Source organism: Thamnophis elegans, chromosome 1 (assembly GCF_009769535.1).
Source record: "Thamnophis elegans isolate rThaEle1 chromosome 1, rThaEle1.pri, whole genome shotgun sequence".
Classification (NCBI taxonomy): domain Eukaryota; kingdom Metazoa; phylum Chordata; class Lepidosauria; order Squamata; family Colubridae; genus Thamnophis; species Thamnophis elegans.
In genome coordinates, this window is record NC_045541.1 from 108,197,409 (window position 1) to 108,222,198 (window position 24,790).

Consider the following 24,790-nt stretch of genomic DNA (forward strand, 5'->3'; position numbering starts at 1 on the left):
GCACCTGCTCCGAAGCTGGCGCGAACGAAACCAATCGAGCCCTGAGTGGAGACGAGTCAGAGGGAAGAATGAGCCGAGCGCGAGGAGGTTCAGACTAAGCAGGCGCGCCCGCTTGCCGGAGGTGGAAATTTTTACAAGGGCTGGAGAGGAGGCGCGCGCCGTCGTGGCAGCAGCGCGCGCCACGGCCAGGTGTGAGTATTGCGCGGGGACGCGGGTTGCCACAGACTTTCCTTGCACAGCGCCGACGGGGGTTGCCCCGACTCACCTCCGGCGTCGAGTCGGCGCTTGATGCAGCTCCTTTTTTGTAACTGTCTTCGGGAAAGGGGGCCTGAACGCTGCCAGCAAATTTCGCTTTTGCAGAGGAGGGGGCTAATGAAGAAATTGCTAAGTGGAGGAGATGGGCTCGGGGCTCGGGCTGTTTTTTTTGGGGGGGGGGCAATGTGCTGTGGACTCCCATTGCTCCGCTTTGGAGAGGATGCCCAGCAGGTGCCTTGTCTAATAGGGTGTCCTCTCTTGGGGGAGAGAGCATGTGGGGGATCGGCCTGACGGGGGAATGATACCAGGGAAGTCTCCTGTCCCTGAGAAACCTTACCGTAAAAATAGAAGCCCTCTCCCGCTTTGCAGCGCCGACTAGCACGTGGTTTGGTGGCGCCCTGTGCTAAAGTGAAGTAATAATAGTTGGGGCTATAATAAGAGCGTCTGCTTGACAATGGTCCATGCCCGGTGTCTTATTCGCTAACTGCTACCTTTGAAAGTCTTTCTCTCTGACTGGATCGCGTGTCTTTCTTTATTTAGAAGTCCGCGGCTGTAAGGCTGTAACTCCGCGCGTCTCTGGGTAGAAGCAAACGCCCTAAAGTTTAAACTCTTGGAGGCTGACTTAAAAATAAATGGGACGTCGGCCCAGATACCTCATTGGATTCTTTCTTTAGAGATCAATTCGGAGATAGGTACTATTAGATTTTGGACTTATTGATTTGGGGGATATCTCACCCTAGACTCTAGACTAGAGCAAAGTTTCCCAAATTGAAATAGTTATCATGGGGAGGTGCATACAGAATGGGGGTGGGATGGGGTGTGAATAACTTTTTTTAGTTACATTATAACAATGAATGCAGCTTTCCCAAAGTTTTCATTGGATTATATTTTCATTGTTCATTTTTGGTGTTTGGATTTTTAGGTGAGTTCTTTACATTAAGAGAATACTAAGGGACTTGTAATGGCAAAAAGTTTCAGAATCCCTGCCTTGGAGAATAATATATAGCTAGTCTTCACTTACTGACCATTCAGAGTCTGTTAAAGTTACACTGGTATTGAATAATACTGTCAGCTTCCAATTGGCAAAGTCAGTGGGGAAGCCTGCAGGAAGATGTTAATCATGTTCACAGAAGTCACACTAATGACCAATAGTAATTCAAATAATGACTTCAGTTGGAATTAACAAATTGCCATTGTAACTAAGATGTGGTCACATCATTTTTCACATTATAACCAGATTGATTAGCAATAAAGTTGGAGATCACAACTGCAGTCAGTAAGTGAGGACTACCTATATATAAAGGGCTTCATTTGCTTCTGGATGTGATAAACTGGGCCACTCATTAATTGAACTAGGAAACTCTTCAACACCGATGCTAGCTGTTACCAAATGAACATTGTTGTTTAGGATTCTGTCTCAATATCTGGTGCGAAGTAACAATCCTGAAAAATGCATGTTGGAATTTATGTGTTTTACATTTTACAGATGAAGAGTTAAATATGTGTGTCTGAAAAGCAGGATATTTACTTAGTATCGCCAAGGTTCATGAAGGATTTAAATTAGTACAAAATTAGCATATGCATTACCCTTGCATTTCCATTTTTGTCATTGTGCTCCTTGATTTTCATTACTGAAAGTTGAAGATCATTTGCATTTTCAACCATATATCCCAAAAGATAAGTATCAAACAAACCAGTTCTGTTTGGGGAGGGGAATATCATCCAGAATTATTGGTGGACATTCCAGATGCAAGTAGCCTCCAAATCCACGGCCACTCAATCTTGTTAGGATTGGCCCTGAGCCTTTTCTTCCCCATCCAGATTCACCCACACTCAAGGTACTAAGATATCGCATTGCTTGGTCAGCCTAGGATTGATATCTAAAGCTGGTTATCATCAGCATACCGACAATCCCTAACCCTATGTTTGTAGGTGACCTTAACCAACGGCTTCATATAGATGTTACATAGCAGTAGGAAGAGGAGAAGAAAGCTGAAAGATTACACCACAAGTGTTGGGCTGTGTATCTTCTTCCAAATCAGCACCAAATGAAATTGGTGATAAAGGAAGAAAGAATAATAACTGCAATAATACGGTATGCTCACCACTCCCGAGCCAACCAGAATGATATCATGATTTGTGGCATAAAAGGCCACCAAGAGATCAAGAAGTGCAATGAGTTCTGTACTGAGGCTGAAACCCAACTGAAAAAGGTCACTGAAATTTTCTGCCCACAGATATCCTACATTTCCTACATTTCTGGGTAATGGCACCGCCATTCTCTATTTCTTCACCCAACAGACTGTTGGAATAAGAAATGGCTGCTTTTGCAAGAAATCAGCATAAAGAACTGTTAAATTTAACCACACCTCCTATGTTTTCCAGCCAGCTGGGAACAATAGGATTTGCAGTACCCAATTTCAAGAGGATACCATTTATGGAAGGCTGCAATTTCATTTACCATATTTAATAAACATCCATCCTGGATTTATCAGCAATTATATTCTCAAGTATCATTTTTAATCCACCTCTTTGATGTCAACTTAGAAATTTAAGCCTATGTTGAGTTTAAAATATTATTTGGCAATAGATTATAGTAGTAGGACCTGGCTTGATTTGCTTTTGTTTTGCAACTAACTGGGAAATAATCCAGTGAGGCCTGCAGTACAGAACAGGGGAACAAAGAAGGGCTGTGTTATTAGTGGTATTATGCCTTTGATGAAGATTGTTTATAGAAGCGTCAAAAATGAAGAGGACTGTCAAATTGCTATGTATATCTCTGAAGTATATCCCATACTTCTGCTGGCCATGTGCCCCACAAGTACTGGTTACAGAAGCTTTCAATCATTTCAGAAATTGTGTAATCAATGGTAATGTACAAGAGATGACATTTCCAAGCCCAGGATGACTCTGCAGTTCCAGGTGAGGGTTCTTTCCATTAGTGCAACTTGTTTTCTTGTCAGCAACTCTGTAGTACAGCTGCAATTTATCCTGCTGAATAGGACTGCTGTGAGCAATTTACTAGAAAGCTGGGCCTGAGGGTTACATTCTTTTTGTGAATATCTGTGGGGTTGCAGCTAATGTGATAATAAACATCTACCCTTGTATGTTTATAATGGGCTGATGCTGATAATTCAGAAAAAAATAGATTTATGAGAAATATTAAAGCTTTACCTGTAGACTGTATATGAATTCTTCCTCCCGACCTCATATTTGTGGGAGTGTAGGATTGGCTTGCAATGGTGAATTAGCAGGCTGCTGCAGGGTATTTGGGCTTAATCTTACCAGTACCTGACATTAGACATTTAGAAACCTAAAGGTCTTTTCCAAAGAACTGGCAACTAAAAGAAAGGTCAAACATACCTTCTCATCCAAATGCCAGTCATCTATGCCAGCAGTTTAAAGCAAGAACAGCCTAAATGGATGAGGAAAGAAAATCTTGTATTGTACTCTTTCCATCTTTGCCACCCATTGGCCATGCATGATCCCTTAGATTCCCTGATTCCCCCAATCCCTGAGTGATTTCTGGCATTGCCAGTAATCAATCAAACTGGGCCCAAAAATGTGTAAGCCCAATTGGGGATCCCAAAATGGGGGAGCAAGGTGAATTTTCTGTGCTCCAAATTATATTGTTCAGGTGGTCTCCTAGTTCTCTTGTTAGGCTACAAGCAGTTAATAATCATTCATTTGATGACAGTTCAAAGTTACAGCCATGCTAAATGGTTGCTGCACCCGGTTCCCACAGATCAAAATCCGGGCACCTGGGGCGCTTCAACTCCCACCCATCTGCCTATCTTTCCACCTTCCATCCCTGCCCTTTTGGTTGTTCTGCACTCCATTGCCTCTGCAGGCATTGCAGGGACCTTCCCTCATTCATGCCTGTCCCATTCTTTAACTGCTTAACTTATATTCTTGACTTGAACAAGAAGCAGTAGAGATTCTGTTCCCTTTAAGATCCAAAATGCCAAATTATTCTGAAAAAGCATATGAATTAGTAGATAGGTTTTGCTGTTGTGGCAGTTTTCAGGCATATGGAGCAATTATTTGGCTTTCCAAAGCCAATAGCTATTAATTTCAATTTGATAGATTGTAGGTCATCTTTTTAATTCCAGCAGCTAAACCAAGATGGGATCCTTAAATCAGCTGCAAGGTTTAATCCATATACCAGCCATAATACAGTATAAATGATTCAGAGGATTTGTGAAACAAAGAATTTCATTGTAAATTTTGCATGGTGCTGCAGATTTTTGGAAATTACTGAATGGCACAATGATAGCTGGAATAATTGTTGAGTTTATTAACAAAAACATTATTGATAAACTTCCTTAAATTTTATGAATCCTGCTTGAATAAAAAAAGTTAGAGGCTTCTGCGAGTGAATGGATAAAATTATTTTGAGACTAAACATTAGACTTCTGAATTACACAAGACTTTACAAATTTTTACTACATAATTTAAATATTTTACTTCACTTACATTTTCATTTGTGTTAAAGAACAAAATATTTTTGAAAGCACTTTTCTATAGTGATAAATTTGACAAAAATATGAGTTACAAATGTAAGTATTTGGCAGGTTTTCAGTACAACTTTTGTGTTATAGTTGGATGATTTAAGTGATATAACAAAATCAGTTGCCTTGTTTGCCTGCGGCTATTACAGGAATGCTAGTCTGCTCCTGTCAATGTTGAGTAACATTCAATATGGGAAATACCGTATACTCTTATTTCAGTTACTTCCCTACTGGCTTTTTCAGAAGCAATTCCTTGCAATACCAGGAGCTGACTGGTTTCCCCATTGTATACAATTTACTGGACTACTTGAAAGTTGGTATCACTGATGTATGATAATGAATAAAAATTCAAGCCAATTAAATTGTGTGAGATCTTTAAAAACACATTCAATCTGCACATCCCTACTACCAGTAGCTGGGGATTAGGGGACACTATCCAGCAAAATAACAGGGCATTAGGAGGCGAAAATGTATTTCAGGAAGTAAGTTGGATGGAAATATTGGAAAGGAGCTTGAGTAAGAAAGCTCCTTCTCTGCCTAAATAGGCTATTGGTATATTCAGCATTTTTCTGTAGGAAGATTGTGATCCTTACCTAAAGTAAAGATGGGCATCCTTAAATTTGTAGTATCTGTTTTTTAAATTATTATAAAAGCTTTGAATTTCAGTAATCAAAGGTAGTTGCAATGAAATGATTTCACCCCCAAAGTAATGCATTTTGGCTATAAAATCTAGCAGAGTTGGATCTGGTCATAAAGCAGTGAGTGAGACAACTTCAAAAAAAAATTGGGATGGGATCTTGGCAACATTAAGGAAGAGGAGCCTCTAACTCCATCCCTCCTATATGTGTGCTTGCTTGCCTAGCTATTGTAAAGGCCACAAAAGCCTTTCAGCTGCAAATTCCAGTAGCCAGATGTTGTCTGTTGTTGACTTCTTGGTTGCCTCCCTTGGGATAAAAGAATTAGGAGCTCAGTTCTGAATTGGGGAGGATTTGATATTTGCCAGATTTTTGAATGGGAAATTCTGGTTCTGCAGTTTTTCATTCTACTGCCAGTGAATAATTCCCTTTCTCTGAGTCCTTCCTTTAAAATTGTGGTTGCCTGTTTTCCTTAGGTGCCTCTTTAGCTCTCATTAGTGCAGGATCTGGCATGTTTGCTGCAGGCATCCTGTTCCCCCCCCCTTTTCTTCTTTCTTTCTGTGAGCCTTGATGGGATTTGTCAAGACCTTTCCTCCCCCCCCCCTCTATTGAACTTTGAAACAAAAGGAATCCAGGAAGAAAAGCGCCTAAAAGGAGGATTGATCCAGGAGAGAGAAAGTTGTTGAAGACATTTTGATCCCTTTATTATTTCAGAATTGAAGGAAAGAGAGAGAGGTTAAAACCAGCGGCAATCTCTCTTCCTTTAGATGCTGGGCTTCTTTAGTGACATGGTTTTAGCTTAGGTTGTAATGTTCTAGTAAGTCTCTGAAAATTGCTGAAGGATGCTCTTGGGGCTGGCCTTCAAGCAGAATTGCCATCTTGAGCACAAGATTATCCCGTTTATTCAGTTAGAATTGTTATTGACTGGAGCAAGAATTGCAGAGTACAATTATTGTTGTTTATCCCCTGACAGTAAACACACTATAGCCCAAGGTTCCCTAATGTATTTTGAATTGCCACTAATTTTAGTATTTCGTTTGAGTATGATCTGAGGTTACTGTATTATTCCCCTGCTGCCAGCACTAGAAATATCCTTCTCTCTTATCAGCAAATAACAGGTAAGTGCAGAATTCTGTTTTTTTTTTTTTTTTGTTCATTGTATGAAATACTCACCAATAAGATCACAGGCAAAATCATAATTAGATAACAGATTGAGCAGTTGCCTTCTGTGCGTCAGCCTTTCAATCTGGAAGCCTGACCTGGGTTGCACCAGGAATGCCAAAAGATTGCCAGAATACAGCATGGTGGTTTAACTTTTGCTTATACCAGAAACTTCTGCAGAGAGGAATTTATGCTGATCTCAATGAGATTCAAGGAAAACATCCTCCTACTCATTATATTTTGCATGGGGGAGAGAAGACACTGAAGTAAATCATTAAAAAGTGTGATATTGGAGCAGCCACACAAAGGAAGTACTCCACTAGGAAGTATGGTGACATACCATACTCCTAGAAGAGGGCATACATACACACATACACACACACACACACACACACACACACAGAGTATATACAGTTAAAAACATGGCCTTTTCTCCAATACGTTTCAATGCTTCATTTATAGACATGGGCTTTCTTAATCATATACTGCAATTTTTTGTCTACTTGATCCCAGTGGCTCATAACAATTTTACATGTAAACTTCTACATGCATATGTGTTTGGGAGGGTGAGCTATGAGGATAGTGCCATGTTTTAGATATGAGGAACCTAGTTCCATAAAAGACTATTTTTTTTATTTTAAAATTTGTTGTATATGTACATACATACATACAAACAAACAAACAAAGAGAGGGGGAGTTACAAATACATTTCTCTGAAACACCTGATATTCTTGCTATGAAAAGAAATGGAAAGCAAGTTGGGCAAATTGTTTCAGTTACCTTTCTTCACAGAGATTTCCCTATTTTTAGTGTGTTGCTTCTCTTTAGACCAAAAAGGAGACTTGTGAATTGCTAGGATACTACAGGACCAGAAATAACTCTTCCCAGCAAGGATCTGTGGTGTGTGGGTGGCATTCGCTACATGGTGTATTTGTGCCAAAGAAACACCAACTGTGCCTGCTATCTGTCTTTGCCCTGGTATCAGGTTATCAGCACAATCTCTTTAACAGCTTGGAACACTGCATTCCAAGGTGACATCTCTGCATTATTTCTTAAGGAGTGAGCCCCAGGTTTGTGTTATTTAAACAATTGCCGTGGTGCCTTTGAGATCACTTCCCCAAACAAAATTCCCACCCTGAGCAGCATTTTGGAATGTTGCTGCTGTATGTTTGTGTAATTGGATAGTTAGCCTATGTTCCTTTTTTTCTTTTTTTAAGTGAGCTATTTAAGGTCATCTTCCTGAAGAGTATAAGGTTGGTTGGTTGGTTTGTTTTTCCCTGAAGGCAGAAAGAATGATTAAGGGGTAAAGGAACTGGATGTAGTGGAAGAGGGCAGACTATCCATGCCCAGGAGAGATCCTGAAAGAGTGTGACATCAACAGAGCCTCAAGCAATGTCAGATAGCTTTGCAAAAGCCCTGATCTCTGTAGTTGCCAGTTTAGTCATTAACCCAAAATAATGGGGAATCCATGCCTGCCAAGTGTGCCCATGCTGAACAATTACTTGCATAGGGGGCTGACTAAAATCTTTATGGGAACAGATGCAGAGGAATCCTAGGGCTTGAGCAGAGATAAAAGTTAGATGGTGCAGCTACAGACATCTCCTTTTCTTTGATTATTTATGTAGAACCGCTACCACAAATTTATGTCTCACGTAATTGACTTAGTGATTTCCTTAACAACTGCAATAGAAATGACATATTTCATAATCACATGACATTTCACTTTACAACACTGGCATTTAGTGACAGAGTTGCCAGTCCTGAATGTGGCTACTAAATGAGGGCTACCTGTAGAGATTATTTATTTAGGCTTTATGGATTTTATGTCTCAGTTTACGTTACATGTTCTCAGCAAATTTGTGTGTATCTATGCCTCTCTCCCATTGAAAACTTTTATTTTGCATTTAAAATAAAATTTACATGAGATGGCTGGGTCCTTGGAGTGGAAATGAAGGAGGTCTCAGGACCATTAAAAAAAGGGAGCCATTGCTGTGTTCAGTCTGGGTGAAGTAAAACAACTTCAAGTCATTGCACAGGAAGCCAATGCCATTCTGAATTTTTGTCCTGCATCAACATTTCTCAGAATAACTGCATTTTCACTTAAAGAAAAGTGAAACAGTTAAATGCTGTAATCTCTATAGATTTTATTAGTTTAATCTAGGGGTCAGCAACCCATGGCTCTTTCATCCCTCTGCTGAGACTCCCTGTTGCCAGTCAGCTCTGCAATTGATAGGACAGGTAAAGGAAAAAGGATGCCACACTAGGAGGAGATTCTATGGTGGGGGAACCAGACTTCCAGTTGGCTCCAGAATTGAATGAGGGGGGGGGGCTTCTGTTTAGGACTTTTGTGGCTCTTTGAGTGTTTAAGGTTGCTGACCTCTGGTTTAATACTTCAAGTTAAGCTTGACACCTAGACACTTTCTAAATATATCCATGTAATTTTTGGCAATGATAAGTAAGTGCTCTCATTCCTTCATGTTTTTTTCAGTTTTCTGATTTAGCATATAGCTCTGAGATTTCCTCTTGGTCTCCCGTGTGAAACAATGTGTTAGGCAAATAAAAAACTTCTAGACTTCTAGTTTTTCAATGAAAACACATGTTATGTTAAGGCAACAGGGCAACTGCTTGATGTTAACTAATTTGACAAATAAAAAGTAAAGTCTCCCTAAAGACAAGTACGTTTTCTGGCACTGCCTTTTTTCCACTGTCCTCTGGATTTTTTAAAAAATTTCCCAGACTTGTTTACAGTTGTGATATTTCCAGATATTTCTCCATCCCACCCCCCAAAAATCCTGGTATTAACCAGAGATGAGCTGCTTTGATTCCAAGATCAGATGACGTTGGTTAGGTGCTGTTGGTTGTTGCGTATATTACTGGCGTAATTTGACAAAGAATTGAAGTTAATCAAAATGTTTTAAGGAAGTGAATACTTCAAACAGCACTGTTCTGGATATGTGAACAAAACAGAATGCAATGTAATAGTTAAGGACAAACAGAAGCTAGAATTTTAAAAAAGTGACAGAAAGTTACAGGGTTTTTTTTTTGGCCAGCTATTCTCAGAAGAATATATAAAGTACATAGTATAAGAGGATGTTAGCTTTAGGGAGGCAAGATAGAATGAACTGATTCACATCCTTCTCGTGGTAAACTGGTTAACAAAGAATACCCTTACTAGGAAGCCTCCAACCATATTGTTACCAATATTTGTCCAAAGCAAGCAAGGAACTGCAGAGGAACATTGCTCAAAGCCTGGAAACATGAAGGGAAAGATTAAGTCGTCTTGTAAGGAAAGAGAAGCAATTGTCACAATTGAAAATACAGGATTGGGGAAACATAAGCCTCCTTTATCTGGGCTGTTTATTTTATACCTCCAGGTCTAGATCATAGAGTTTTCTGTTTTATATGAAGCATCCGGAAATGAAAAGTCCTGAAGAAAAAAAGATAGTATAAATAGTCCATACTTAGCAACAATGATGAAACAATGTTGCAACAATGATGAAAAAGTAACTGGCCTTCACAGATCTGTAAAGAAAAGAAAAGAAAAGCCGAAGTAAGATCATAAGCACGCACCTCTGATTTATTTATTTATTTAGCCTATGGCATAAAGTACATAGTTAACAGTAGTAAAATATATATATATGGTGAGATAGAAATATGTAGTCAATTTTGTAAGGTATGAGGAAATCAAGTTATATGTAAGTTACAGGTTACATTTTAAAATACGTGGCTTCATGCAAATGGAGCAAGTGTTCTATAAATTGATATCTGGGCCATTTATCCAATTAAGTGCCATATTTGTTAGTTGAAGAAAATCTGCTTTTCCTCCTGCTCTCAAGTGGCAAATAGTCACTATGTGATCCAGTGTCTAATGAGGAGCCTCAAAGTTACATTCAGGGAAGGATACTCTGCCCCATTTAAACAAATGTCTTGACAGATAATATACAAGCCACAAATCCTATTCAGGGTTTTCCACCATTGGCAAATGGCATCATAACCCTCTAATCTCTGTGCTGGGGTGTCAGACATATTTTTTTCTGGAATCTGGACTTAAAAATATTTCAGTGGGATGTTATAGAATTGTATCATTGTAGGGAAGAGCTGAATGCCTTCAATGGAGAATAAAGTCATAATGAAAGAAAAAGTTACATTGTGTGATGTTATCTGTCTTTTTAGTCCTCTATCTGCACTACCCCACCATAGAAGATTTAAATAATAGGTGGGTGGGGAATTGGCCTGTAATGATACTCTGTTTTGGTAGATGAAATATTTCAACAGGGTTGGGCCAGTTGTTTGGAACAAATGGTGAGATGCTTCCCATCCTTTCTTCTATAACCAAAACTCAGTTCTGCTGCCTGTTGCATCTTACCATTGGTGTGACAGCATTGTTTGTTGCACAGCAGTTGGGCTTGCAGTTTCTATGGCCTCCTGTTGTTTTTTATCTACCAAAGATGGTCCCAAGCCTCTGTTTCTTTCTAAAGTAGAATTTTATCTCCTTAATATTAATAAAAGCAAGAATAAAAAATGAAAACAAGCAATAATAGTCAAGCAATACCAAATATAATAAAACAAGAGTACAAAGAAATTGTGTCTTCTTGATCAATAACTGACAAACCACAACATCTTTGGGGGAATGGACTAATTTGGACAGTTAAGGGGCATAAAATAAAAGGCTGGCCTTGTACATGGTCAGGAGTTTCAGGTGAGAGAAATGACTAGCTAACAAGGTAGCAATTTCAAATTAAAACAAAAAGGAACACTGAAGAGCTGTGATTTTTCAAATTGAGGAAATTTTTATTACAATGTGACTCTGTAAACCGCTTAGAGAGGGCTGTAAACCACTGTAAAGCGTTATATAAGTTAAGTGCTATTGCTATATCAACTTAACATAAATTAATGTAACATCAAGTTAATAAAAAGGCATAAGCCTCCCCCCCCTCTTCTTGTGTTTTTAGCTGGCAGTGATTAATTAAAGTAATGGGGACTGTAGTAGATTTCTTAATGAAATCACTGGTCAAATATAAGGCAGCTATCTGGAAAAAGTAAATTGCACATATTGTGGTACTTAGGAATAACATTATGCAGATGTAGAAATAGGAGTAGGCCTCTCTTGTTGAGTTAATGTGTGTTTTGTCTTTAAGTGAAATTTTACTTTTGGCAATTATAAAGACAGTTGTATGGATTGCTACATATGGAATTTGTTTGTTACAAATGAGTTGAGGAAGATTCCAGATAAATAAAACAATGCATAGCTCATGTACACATTGTTTTGGAATATGTTATGGCGCTAACGCAAGGTGATTTTAAAAGTGGGATTGAATACATCTGTGGAGAACAACATCACAAGCCATGAAGTAGGAACTCCAGAAGCAGAAGGACAGCAATTATTGAGAGGCCAGTGTGAAATTCTTATTACAGTACTGGTGGGAATCCATTGGGGTGGGGAGGATTACTAAAGGCCCTTTGAGAGAGCCCTTTGATACTGCAAGGCTAATATAGTTTCCGACTCCCTTCAGACCCAACTTCCCACATTTAATCAAAAACACAGTTCACCCAAACGAAGCTTGCTTTAAGTAGATACCTTGCTTCAGAAGAAGGCTTTCTTAAAGCAATAACTGTAGAAAAGCCTGGCACAGTTTTGCTGGGAAGCCACCCCACCCTTTATAGCCATTAAAAGAAGGAAGTGCAGAGGGAATTAGTTGTCACTCCCAAAGGATCTCTCCTAGTTTTGCAGTGGGGAAAAATGTGGCTTCAGGGCAGATTTTCTGCCTACCCAATGCTTGCACAAGTCCAGACGTGCCTGGCAGGGATGGAGGAATAAAGCAGGCTGGTCTGCACTTGCCCACCCACGAAAAGTGCTCACATTGACTTGCCTCTCTAGCACACTTCCAAAATGTTGCCTGTGCCTTCGGGAATCCCTAGGAGCCTCTCTCTTCAGGGGCCTTGAGGAGGGACGCAGCTGCAGGTACAAGCAGCCTCCGCATAATTGGCATTCCAGCAGGCCTTTGCTAAGCCCCCTTTCAACCTAGCCCACTCCTGATTAAGGGGGCGCTTCTGCCTCTTGCTTTTCCTCCCTTTCTCCAGACGTTAATCTCAATCTCACAGAACTCCTGGGATTTACAAACTACTAAACAAGGCATGCAGGGAGTTGTGTCACCTTTTATATATATATATACAATCGCGCCCTGGAGGGAAAAGTAAAACACGCATTCCAAAATGGTGAGAAGAAACCGAGAGTCCCAGGCACGTGCCCCTGAAGCGTTCAAAGGCCCTCCGGTGGAAGGAGCTGCAAAGGAGAGCTACACGGGGTGGGCTCTCGAGATTCGCCCCCACCCCGTGCGGTTAGGAGGGGCCGCGTCAGGACCCCAAGGAAGGCTACACCAAATTAAGGGCGAACCTCTCGGCCTCTGGGACCACGCAATTTCCCCCCTCCTTTTTTTTTTTCCAGGGACACGTTGGTCTTCTGAAGGTTGGGGTGGGGGGAGCACTCTTCCTCGCTTTTCGCGGTGCGTCAGCCTTTGGGAAAGGGCATCCGCCGCTCCGAGGGGGAAAGCTCGTTTCGTGGGAAGGAAAGGCTCGGAGTCAAGGTAGATGGGGGAGGAGGGGGAGGGAACACGGTATACATAAGAGGCGGGACAGACGGAGGTCTTTTGCCCTGGCCGATTGGCAAAGGACCCGGGAGTTCTTGGAGCCGATAGAAAGTGAAGGCAACGTTTTCTTTATTCGCTTTTGTCCTCCTTCCGGAGAGGATCCCGGCGCTAGCAAATACGGTCGCGCGCCGATCCCAAAGATCGAGGGAAGCGATCCAGACTAGGCAGCTGCAGCGCTGTCGGCTGCGCGCAAAGTTCAGAAGAGGCACGCAAGATCACCCGGACCGAAGTTAGCAGCAGGTGTGAAGAAGAGGGGTTTGGGGGTGGGTGGGCGGGGAGGTCCAGAAAAGGTCCTGTGAATTACAACATTGGTGGATCCTGTCCTGCGTTTAAGCGCGTTGCAGGCTGGTGGTTGCAGTTGGTTTGCGTGATTTCGCGAGGGCATGGTGGTTATACCACGTCCCTATCTGGGGAGGCCAGCTTGGGCAGAGCTGTTCTCGAATTGTTTCTCTGCTAGTCTGCTGAAGCCGCGGTCGAGATTCGATTCGTCCCCAAGGCGAAATAAAACTTTCTTCCTTTGTTTTTGCTGAGAAATAAGTTCTCGGGGCGCGTGGCGAATACTTGCCTCTACTGTATTTGAACGGCGATGTTGTTTATTAGTCCGTGAAGGACACGTAGAGACCTAGTTCTGGGGACGTCCTACTGACGACCTTTCAATCTTGCGGGGAGGGAACAAATGGCTTTCTTAAACTTAAGATCGGGCATATGGAGCCGCACTAAAATATAGGGAGATCTGCCGGCTGGTCTATGGTCATCTTGGGGAGGACCTGAACATACGGCCACCGGAAAACAAGACTGCATTATTCATTTATTGGATATATGACCTGTTTTCCTTCCCAGAAGGAGGATTTGGGTAGTTAAAGACAGGCACCAGGTTCTTTTTTATAATAATAATAATAATTAATAATAATAATAATAATAATAATAATAATAATAAATTAAAATTTATACAGTATAATATAAAATTCAGCCCAAAATAAGAAGAAACAAAAACAAGTAGAACCCTAAAACACATTCCATTTTTTAAAAATCTGCTTTTTATAAAATGCTTATTAAAAAGCTGTGTCTTAACTCATTTTCTAAAAGAAAGTGCATCTCCCAAGGGTGGACATTTCTTAATTCTGGAACCATTGGGGGGGGGGGGGGGAGGTAAACTTTTCTTCAGTTAAGCTCCTCTTTTGTTCATTTTATGGAAACATCTGGGTAGCCTTTATTTTTGCAACAGTATATAATTGGTTTGCATTGTCTCTTTTATGTGTCTTCCCCCCACCTCCAATTCCCCAAACTAACCTACATCTCTGGGATTTCCTGACAGTCAGCCATCCAAGCACTAACTAGATTTGACCCAATTGGCTCCAAGCTCAGAAGGTGGTCCTCAGATGGCCCCTGAGAGTGAAAGTTGGATTTCCAAAAGATAGTCTCTTTTACACTGCACTATCCAGGAAGGTTGATTGAAAAGTCTTTCTGATAAGCCCTGGGAACCATTTGGGTTTTATCAAGAAAACATCTGGCAACAAGCAGAATGTTCTTTCAACATGGGAGTTAATGGGAATGTGAGGGCAGCATAAGGCTTTGTTGACAGCCCCACTCCTGTTTATTCTAAATTATTTCCAGATTAGCAGTTCGTTAGAAAATCCATTTAAAAATAGGCGGCTGAGTTAGCTTGTTTTCCTCTCTCTCCTTTCTCCTTTTCCCTTTTAAATCAGGCTTTCACAATCAGCCCTTTAGACAGACTCCCACTGCAAAGGTTGAAATTTTATTGCCCAATACCTTAAGGTGGCTTTTTGTCCTCTATTGTCTGTACTGATAAGCGTGACTTTCCCAATGTTATCTATAAGCCTACTGTGATCCATTTAAAAACAGGAAGAGTCTGGTAGCACCTGCACCTTGTCATATTAACGAATTTTATTGAAAAGGCATAAGATAAAAGGTGTGGAAATAATGGCTCGGCAGCCTTGGTCAAAGAACACAGAAAAAGCATGCAGCTTTGAGGCTGGTTAACACCCTGAAAGCCCACCCTTTGCCTTTTAATTCATTTTTTTTAACATTGTTTTAATCATCCTTACTCTTTTTAAATTTTAACTTTTTTATACCATCTTTATGTGTTAATATTTTAATGGACACCTGTCCAAAGACCCTCTGTGAGGCAGATTAGTAATTCCAAAATGTGATAGATGATGGATGGACTGACGCATAGACGGACGGACAGATAGATACCAGTAGAAGAAAGAAAGCTTTCACAAGCTGCAGCTTAATTGGTCAGATGACGTTTGGATATCATGTTGTAAATACAGGCAAAATCAGGGAAACAATGCTTCAAATAGTTATATGGTAAGGAAAAAGTCAGCAGCTGAAAAGGTTGGATGGGGAGTGGAAGTAGCGTCTCTCACTGGCAACTGTTTTGTTTGTTTAGGAACTGCTATTCTGAAATAAGTGAAGGAAATACATTTGTGACTTGATCTAAATCCAAGGCCACTGCTACAGAAAAGCTTTGTTGTTTTCCATACGTTTAGCTTGCATCGGTATCCAGTAAACTCTGCAAGCCAGTTTAATTCACCTGTTACATTTGTTACAGTAACGTATTTGCTGTGGGCTGGGCTTCGCTATTTGGATGAGCAGCCGCTCTGTAATGTTTGTTCTGACCTAGGCTTCCCAAGAGAATGACGCAAACTCCTTGTCCCGACAAAAACCACTTTTATTAATTTACAGTGAATTCTGCTCATTCACATCTAACAAAGTCTTTCAAGGGAGGATTTACAGTCACAGGTCTTATCTGGCTTGGAGAGCTGACAGGCCAATATCTGCAAAACTTGGCAAGGAGTCTCAGAGAGTCAGGAACCAATTAAACAAACTAATTGTCTCCTGCAAACTCCACTTCCCTTTCGCTCCTCTTTTATTTCTTCTGGGAGGGGCCATTCATTGTCCAGCTGTGGCCTTATTCCCCTAGGAGACCCTTGTTCTTTAGCTGTTCCCTTCGTCTGGCAACACTGCTCATGTGCACACTGGGAACAGGCTCCAGCTGTTTGTCTGCCTCACTGATGTCTAACTCCGAAGGCAGCTGATAACTGGCATACGGCCCAGGCCCCGTCTCTGCCTCTGACACAGAGCCCTCATCAGAACCTTCCCCAGACTCTGAGGCTGGCCCATGTTCCTCCCCAACTTCCTCATTGTCCGAATCTGTTGCCAGCTCTGCTGGCTGCTGGCAGGCCAGAGCAATGTTCCTTATCAAAGAATCATTATAATGGTTTGGAAAGAAAACAGCTTCATTTTAAAATAAGTTATGTTAGAACATTCCACCATAAATAGAATGGAAAGAACTTGAAGAAAGCAATGGTGCAGATTTATTTATTCCCAGTGGAAAGTAGTTTCCAGGGCCACGGGCAATGTTTTTTTCTTTTCTTTTCCTCTCCTTTGCTAGAGATTCATGGAAAGATCTTTGCAACAAGAGGCCTAAGTGCTCAGAATGGAAGAGGTCAATAGTCCCAATGACTAAATGGAGAGGCTACTGCATGGCCTCCAGCTGTTATGCAGAACATAGGCAGGATTCCCAGTTTTCTAGCAGTTGTTCAACATTTACATGAGAACTAATGCATCAGTGATTTTCTATTCAGATTTTCCCTTTTTCTGTGAACTTTTCCCCCTTAACAATTTACATTATGGCTTTCTTTTTATAGGCAGACCTTCTGGCCTAGGGGCTGTTCAATATCCTTCCCTGTTGTGGCCCAGCAGATTCGTACAGTGAGGAGGTTGGAACATGAGTCTGGGAGAACCTCTGATGAGGGCTCTGTGTCAGAGGCAGAGAGGGGGCCAGAGCCATATGCCAATTATCAGCTGCTTTCAGAGTCAGACATAGTGAGGCAGATGAAAAGTTCCCAGTGTGCACATGCACAGAGTTGCCAGATGAAGGGAACAACTAAAGAACAGGGGTCAACTTGGGAGCAAGGCCACAGGTGGACGATGAATGGCCCCTCCTAAAGGAATTTGTAGGAGACAATTAGTTTGCTTAATTGGTTCGTGACTCTCTGAGACTCCTTGCCAAGTTTTGCAGGCATCGACCTGTCAGCTCTCCAAGCCAGATAAGGTCTGTGACTGTAAAGAACAAGGGTCGCCTAGGGGAATAAGGCCATAGGTGGATGATGAATGGCCCCTCCCAGAAGAAATAAAAGAGGAGCGAAAAGGGAGTGGAGTTTGCAGAAGACAGTTAGTTCGTTTAATTGGTGCCTGACTCTCTGACACTCCTTGCCAAGTTTTGCAGACATCGACCTGTCAGCTCTCCAAGCCAGATAAGTTCTGTGACTGTAAATCCTCCCTTGAAAGACTTTGTTGGATGTGAATGAGCAGAATTCACAGTAAATTAATAAAAGGGTTTGTTGTCAGAACCAGGAGTTTGCTTCATGGTCTTGGGAAGCCTAGGTCAGAACATTCCCAATTTATCAAGTCCTTAACAATGGGTTAGATTAGCTAAATAATTTTGAAAGTTGAAATCCCTATTTCAGGGAATATCAGGTCAGAAAAGACTGGTATGGAAAATCCTTTGCTCTCTTTTTGGAAGGTTTTCATTTTGAGTGCCATGTTCAATGGATGCATATCTCCTTGGTTTTTTTGGGTGGGAGAGGAGAAGCTTCTGGAGGGGGCTATTGCATTAATGGTTTGCTCTTCTTTCTTGTTAAAGGCATATATAGATGGTAGTAATCAAAGGTAAGGGTACATTAAGAAGTATCTGATATCGTTTTTATCTGGTCATAGTGAGATTAAAATATTAGTTCATAGCCATCCTAATGGCTGGTTTATATCCAAATTCTGGTTAGTAATCTGGTTGATGTTCAAATTCTGGCTTAGTCCTTGTTTATATTTGTATTTTGTCCAAGTCACAGCGGCTCAAGGCAAAAGCAACACGACAGGCATTGATTCTCAAGCTTTTTCCTCTAATTTCTGATTACTAATGATAGAAAAGGGAGAAAATGAAACAAGACAAGTTGTAATATTTTGCTTATCCGTAGGACTAATCTGGCTTGTTCAATGGATTCTAGTTAAAAGGAAATCATAGCTTCATAGGTGAACACACTAGCATTTTGCCAAAAATTATAATAGGCATTTTTTTTTCCTTTTGGAGAGATTTGGCCTTAACTACATGAGCCCTGGAGAAGCTTCTAAGAAAGACTGAACTTTTCCTGAATAACAGCAGTTTTGATCATTGCAGGGAGGAAGAACCAGCCCTTTCTTATTTCCATCTTGTGATAATTGAGGTTTTAAGATGCTTGGTATTCAAAAGTGAAGGGTCTTCAGCAGTGGGGGGGATTCAATTTCTTTTTACTACTAATTCTGTGGGCGTGGCTTGGTGGGGTTCATGTGACTGAGTGGGTGTGGCCAACTCGACATCACTTATGGCCAGTTGGGGTGGCACCTTGCTGTGAGTGATATTGAGTTGACCACGCCCACTCAGTCACATGACATGCCCACCAAGCAACGCTCACCAAGCAACGCCCACAGAACCAGCAGAAAAGTTCGGGCAAGTCTTCTAGCGTTCAACCTGGCTGCTTCTCTCCTCCTCCTCCTCGGCCTCAGACACACAGAGCAAACAGGCACTCTTCAGCCCTCTACAGATAAAAGGGGGGGGGAGGAGAATGAATGAACTGCTCGAAGGAGGAGGAATATAGAACCCATGGGTCTGAGGGAATTGTTGCTTATGGGAGATGATTCTCCTTTCCAGTATGCTCTTCTTGCTTTTGATCTTCAGGTAATTTCCAGAGCTGCAATGACATGTCCAATGAATCAAAAATGTAGATTTATTCTTCTTAAAAAAAAAGAAGTGTGGTTCTTATAGTTGTCTCTCCAAATGTTTAGGGCAATTTTGGTATATCCTTTAATTATTAGTTTCTTCTCCTTTTCCTCTTAAAGCATTGCAGATGCTTTCTCAGTTCCTTTGTGCGGGATATATCTGTGCCACTAAAATATAAAATGGAATCACAAGAGATTATCTGGGGCTTCTTGGCAAGTGGCACTATATAAATAGGAAGGAAAGTACACTAAAGCCTTCTCATTGTAGCAAGCAGGAAAATTAAGGAACAGGCATTCATAATACACTTTCCACTTGGTTTAGCTAGTGACACATTAGTCTGAATGGAGCTTTGATCTGGTTGAAAATTACCTTTGGTCATTAAGAGACCAAACTAACTAACACCAGCTGAAGGCTTAAGGATTTGTTTTGTGAAACAGTGGGACATTAAGCTAGAAATAGTACACAATAATTTTTTGCCTTTCTGTCTAACACTTGCTAGTTTAGTTGTGAAGGAAAGAAATCAGATGTAGCCAACTGAAAATATGAGAAACGCTGCTTCTAAATCATCATAAAACATGGATCTTAGACTGCATATATACTGTAGATGAATTTCTGTGTTAACAATTGGGGATTTTTGGACCACTCCCTACATTTCTACTTCATGGATGATTTTGAAAAGTATGGCTACTTATTTAAAGCTTTAATTACTCTTCATCCGGGAGGCGAAAAGAATGATAGACAGGCCAGCAGTAATAATAATAAAAAAACACATAATCCCTGCTTTTAAGCAGCAGTAAGTCACAGCACACAAGATGAAAAGGATTCAGGAGGAAAGTGGGGGGGGGGGGAATCACTTCTTGATGCAAGTATTTAATGACTGCCTGGATACTCAGAGATTACTGGTTTCTTTCTCTTTCAGCAGAAAACATGATGTAGCTCATGCGTGTTTTAAAATAGAAAAGTGGGGTAAATGTATAAACCAACATTAGTTACATAGGCAAAAACAAATATAGCTGTCAGCCCTGGAAGCCATCTTTTGCATTGGGCCTTCCAGCCTGCCACATTCAATGCTGTGGAAAAATGGCAGGGGGGATTATATGGAGTATGGGAGTCAAGGTGACTTGCCCTGCACCTGGAGGGGTGTGATTGGAAGGCATCTCCAGTTGGGACGGTGCCTGATTGGGCCATGTGATGGACATGTAGGTGCTGGGCAAGATTCGGGTTAATGTCAAAGTTCCAAGTAATACCTTCAACAAAAGAAAACTCTGAGGCTTGAAGTTCCTCAAAATTCCATTTTATTAGAGATGTCATATCTGCACATCTGGGAAAACCCGAATCTGAAAGCTTCTAGGTTTTCCCCACCCAAATGAATGTCCACGTCCCTGCCCAGCACCCACATGTCTGTCACATGGCCCAATCAGGCACCTTCCCAACTGGAGATGCCTCACAGGCACACTCCTCCAGGTGCAGGGCAACATGTCCTTGACTCTCTGAGAAAGGAATGTTATTTTGACTATATATCTCCCATACTCCATATAATCCCCCCTGCCATTTTCCTATATCATTGAGAAGGCCCAATGCAAAAAATGGCTTCCAGGCCTGACCATAGCTGTATTAAGTATTATAGCATTATTTGTGTATTTTATTTCTATTTCACCTTTCTTCCAAGACCCTCACTTAGGGAAGTTTCCATTTTATCCCAAAACAATAATTGTGTGAAGTAAGCTGAGTTGAGAATTAACCACTGTACCTCCTTGGCTTCTAAGCGCTTCATTGGATCCTTTGAGACCAAGCCTGAGTTTTGTGATTTTCAGCAGTTTATTTATTTGATTTTTCTTGCATATGGGACTGTAGTTAGCAAATAGTAAAATTAAAAAAAATACAGAAAATATAGAATATAAAAAATAAAGCCATATCAGCCAGGCATCACCAAATAACTATCAAGATAATCTAGAGGTGGGCTCTGTCACACAGTCAGGACCTCAGGTTCGGGCACAAAATCAAGTTTTCAAGGCCTTATGGAAGGCCATCAGGGACAGGGTGACTCTGATCTTCAGGGGGCTGATGTCCAAAAGTGTTAAGTGTCACGGTAGAAAATACATTTCTTCTTGGTCCTACCAGCCGACATTCCTTATCCAACAGTACCTGAACCATGTCCCTCCTACTGGATTGATTAAGATGGCAAAAAGTAACTGCAGAAAGACGGCCCCAAAAGTAGCTTCCAAGCCATGAAGAGCTTTAAATGTGACAACCACACCTTGAAATTACTTTGTTTAGTACTGTGATGGAATGTAGAAAAGAGGTGGATCCCCTGGAGGGAGGGGATGCATTCCAGAAGAGTAAGAAGCAACTCGGTGCAGATAGTTTGTGTGAGAGAAAGAGGGTGAAGACAGACCCTCCTTAATATTTCACAGAGTATATTGTAGATGCAGGTAGCGGAGTCCTCAATCTGGCACGATTTTTCTCTCTAGCTGTGAAACAATAAAGAACTCAGCTTGGAAGAATTGCCATGTGTCATTCTTGCTTTTGTGTCTGACATCTATCTCTAGAGCAGTGGTGGGGAACTATGGCCCCTTTAAAACCTCTGGATTTCAACTTTCAACTCAACAATTCCTGATGAAGAATTCTGGGAGTTGAAGTCCACAGGTTGTAAAGGGGCCATAGTTCCTCACCCATGCACTGGACAGAGAAGGGGAGGAGAGGGAGGGGAGGCAGACAGAGACAGAGACATATATTTTCCTCTAATGAATTTGAGCAATGTAGATGGGCTACCTGTTACTTCATCCTTAAGACGCTCTCGGGTAGTTTGGACTCAAAGAAAATGGCTCTTCCAAAGCCATCTAGTGAGCACAGGTATTGGAGCACCTGAGGGGACCTTCTAAATGACTTCCTCACCTCTGAGATGTCAGCCATCCACCCTTCAGCCAGTTATAATAGCCGTCTATCTATCAAGAAACAAATTTAAAAAACTATTGAAGTTATTAAAACACTAGCAACAAAATAAAAATAGCATCAATGTGTAACCAGAGGTAAAAACTGGATGTGATCTAAAAACAAAATTCCCTTGCCGAGGTGGCGCAGTGGTTAGGGTGCAGTACTGCAGGCCACTTCAGCTGACTGTTATCTGCAGGCTCAAGGTTGACTCAGCCTTCCATCCTTCCGAGGTGGATGAAATGAGGACCCAGACTATGGGGGCGATATGCTGACTCTGTAAACCGCTTAGAGAGGGCTGAAAGCCCTATGAAGCGGTATATAAGTCAAACTGCTATTGCTATTGCTATTGTCACTTTCTTAACTTCCCCGTTTTGGGGAGGGTCTTTTTACTAGCATCGGGAGCCTTAATCCTACATCATCCTCTCGCTCTGCATGTGTATCCCCTTCCAATCCAGCTGCAGGCAAGATTCAGCCACACAGGCTTCAAGCAGATGCAAAAATCTTCCTCTGCATACCTTGGGGAGATGGTGGGGGGAGGGCTGACTGTATGTTGCTGGATTGAAAGCAGCCCTCCAAGTGGAAACAGGCTGAGATTTAAAGGTGTTCGGTTTCTTTGAGTTAGATCATCAGGAAAGCAATGTGAATTAAAAGTACCTTAAACGGCTTCATTGGAAATGCAGCATTTTCTGCCATGTGCAAAACAATCGTGTTGACTTTTCTCAATTTTGTTCACCGTAGCCAGGTTTCATTCTCTGTGGTCAAAGTCACTCAAGTGAAAGCTTCTATGCCAGTGTTTCTCAACCTTGGCAACTTGAAGTCCTGTGGACTTCAAGTCACCAAGGTTGAGAAACACTGTTCTATGTTCTGATCTTTTAACCTTCATGTGGGCTGTTCAATTTTGTATGAACGGTCCAGACCAAATGCAGAATATAAAGGGGCAAAGTGCAATCACAGCATAAATGTAACACATTCTTAAACCCAGCTTGTTGAAATACACAAAATTCATCAAAAGCACAGCCCCCATCCCTTTTTTTTTTAGCATCAACACAACAGCTAACACAAGGGTTATGATAAAAGCATGTTCAGTCTTTTCATCCAAAGTTGGATTTTTAATGCTTTATTTTTAAAAAATGTAAACGTGGAAATACTTCTGATCTGAACCTAAGTGCGACTTCAATATTCTAATTTTAAGAAGGTGTAGTAGATTTACTTTAATGTAACTAATTAACTTTTCTGGAGGCAGCTACCAATGCTGGTTTTAAAGGATGAGGATAATGTCTGCAGATCCGAAACCATAGGAAGCAGCAGTAATACTTTTTTTTTTTTTTCAAATTGGCAACCGTAGATTACGGCTTATCCTGTAGCCAGTGCCACTTGTGATGCTAGGCCAGTGCCAGTGTGTCAAAGGGTTGGAATTGATACTGCTCATGAGTTAGTTATGGGTCATGCAACCTAATTCTGGCACAGCGAAAATTGTGCAGCGGTTCTATATTAAGACACTGAAGTAAGCATATGGATTGTTCAAGAAATCTACTTATCTCTTCCATTGCTGTTGATTTAAGGGACAAAAAGTTGCTTTTCTTGTGGTGGGCAGCCATTGATACATGATAAAGAAACAAAAGATGATCTTGACGTTTACACCCTCTTGCGTTTCTGTTTCTTTTGGTTTTCTTGCATCATTGCATGATGGAATTGGCTGTGCTTTTTAAAACCAAATTTGAACTTTGGAACAAAGTCAGAGGAAAGTGTCCCATATTGGATTATATACATTCATACTTTGTCACCCTGCCATGGGAACAAACTGGTAGCTAGAACAAACTGACTTGCATCTTTCATGAACAATGTAAAGGAAATACATATCTGACTTACCAAAAATGGGAGTTTTTAAGCTATGATCCAGTGTTATAGTTTCTGAGGTGTCCCTTCTTTCTCAAAAAGGAAACAAAAAGACCAAAACACCTCCTCACTAACAATCAATACTCACATAAGCAGAGATTAACACCATGATTAACATCATGCCAACAAGAAGCAAACAATACCCCAATCAAAGAACTATCAACTCAGACAAACAAGTAAACAACAGCTCAATCAAGGAACTACAAAGACCCTTTCCACCAACACTGAGAGACAAGCCACTAATATATAAAATGAGAGCAAACCCCACACTCTATTAGCATTGATGATGTTACCTAGTTTGGTAATGAAATGTCTGCAAGAAAACAAGCTCAGAGAGCATCAAGGACTCTGCAGGTTATAAGGACTTCAAATAAATAAAAAGAATAGCTAACAATCAAATATATTTCTGTCCATTGATGAGTGTTATTTTTAACAGCATTTTAATTGTATTGGTTATTGATCTTTGATAAGGTTTCTTACAGTATTATGTCCAGAACAGGTGACAGTTGCTCTTAAAGGAGCTGCATTCTAGAGTTGTTCAGATTTCAAAAGCACCTCTCTGATGTTTTATAAGACAAGGAATCTTTTTTTCCCCAAGTCTTTTGTACCAGCTCAAGAAGAAAAATATGTCTGCTTGAATGCTGCATGAATTTCTGGTACAGAAGTTAGAAAAAAATCTGTCTGATGTGATGAATAGCAGAGGTGCTATCCTTTGGCAGTCTGAGATCCCAAACACTTTTTCAGAGTAATTTCTGATGTGTGTATCACCCTCTTTCCTTTCATTAGGATTTTGCTTGCATCCTGCAGATTTAATTTGCCATTATCCACAAACTCGGAAGGGGGGGGAGGAGGAGGAGGAAGAGGAGGAGAAGAAGAAGAAAGAAGAAGAAGAAAGAAGGAGGAGGAGGAGGAGGAGGAGGAGGAGGAGGAGGAGGAGGAAGAAGAAGAAGAAGAAGAAGAAGAAGAAGAAGA

The 24,790-nt window shown here is 41.0% G+C and overlaps 1 protein-coding gene across 2 annotated transcripts in view; it reads left to right on the plus strand.

Annotated features, from left to right (window-relative positions):
* Nucleotides 1-11: 11 nt before the first annotated feature.
* Nucleotides 12-24,790, plus strand: part of LARGE2 (LARGE xylosyl- and glucuronyltransferase 2) — a 44,326-nt gene continuing 19,547 nt past the window's right edge. The window contains exon 1 of one of the 2 annotated variants that reach the window (XM_032226662.1): nt 12-191. The gene's annotated coding sequence lies outside the window, so the exon portion shown is untranslated. Of the gene's footprint in view, nt 192-13,196; nt 13,450-24,790 lie in introns of those variants that run through there. The other variant, XM_032226654.1, reaches the window with a different exon arrangement.